Below are 961 nucleotides of genomic sequence, written 5' to 3' on the forward strand. Positions count from 1 at the left end.
AGTTAGTCATACTTATTTGTGTTTCATTGACCGCACCCCCAACCATCTTCTTCTCATTTATCATCCACGGTCAACTATCTCTCATAATTATTATTAGTTTGGTTCTACAACTCGAGTCGAGTCCTCCTGCACCAATTGTTGTTATCTTGTGCGGCTGCCATCCAGTTCCTCACTCCCATTATGGTCCTGGCATCATCACTCACACTGTCACTCCATCAAAGACGAGGTCTTCCTCTGCTTCTTGTTCCATGAAGTACCTCTATCACTATTTTCCTTGGCAGATCACTCTCAGCCATCCGAGCAACATACCCTCCCTACCTCAATCTACTGAGCCTTACAAACTGGACATCTGGTTCCTTATATAAAACTTTGAGCTCTTGGTTTGTTCGACGTCCCTATATCTGGCCAACCTTGACAGCTCCAAATATTTTACGGTGAATCTTCCTCTCCAAGACCAAGTTGTACTCACCATCCTTGGAGATAGTCCACATTTCCGAGACATGGCCAAATAATTGTTTTATACAAATAAATCTTGGTGTCCTTAGACAAGAAGGCACAGCTCCTAAAATAGGGAATGAGGCTATAATAAAAGCGATGGGCACATAAGACTCCTCATTTAATTCCACATTATCTTGGGGTTATAAGGGATCAAGGATACACAAAAATGGGGACTTTTCTAAAAGTATTTTCTCCAATCTTAATTTCTGCACCAGGCCTGGGAATTTCTTCTGTGACCACGTATTTGGTCTTTTCTGCATTCATTTGAAGCCCCAGTTTTCTTGCTTCTTCAGCCAATTTCATAAATCTATCAGAGACAGCTTGGAAAGAGAGTCCAGCAATGTCAATGCCATCAGCATAAGCAAGAAGCTATAACTTTATGTTAAGCCTATTATATAGAAAATCTGACAATGCGTAATCTGTTAAAATAAAATGTGAATTTAGTGTTACTTACCTTTTTTAT

At 40.1% G+C, this 961-nt stretch overlaps 1 long non-coding RNA gene across 1 annotated transcript in view; it reads left to right on the top strand.

Moving 5' to 3' along the window:
- The window catches only part of LOC106688740 (uncharacterized), a 5,276-nt gene that overhangs the window by 3,577 nt on the left and 738 nt on the right, over nucleotides 1-961 (top strand). The gene's annotated exons all lie outside the window — the stretch shown is intronic.

The sequence above is a fragment of the Halyomorpha halys genome, unplaced genomic scaffold, assembly GCF_000696795.3.
Source record: "Halyomorpha halys isolate HHAL.00 unplaced genomic scaffold, Hhal_1.1 Scaffold44.1, whole genome shotgun sequence".
Classification (NCBI taxonomy): Eukaryota; Metazoa; Arthropoda; class Insecta; order Hemiptera; family Pentatomidae; genus Halyomorpha; species Halyomorpha halys.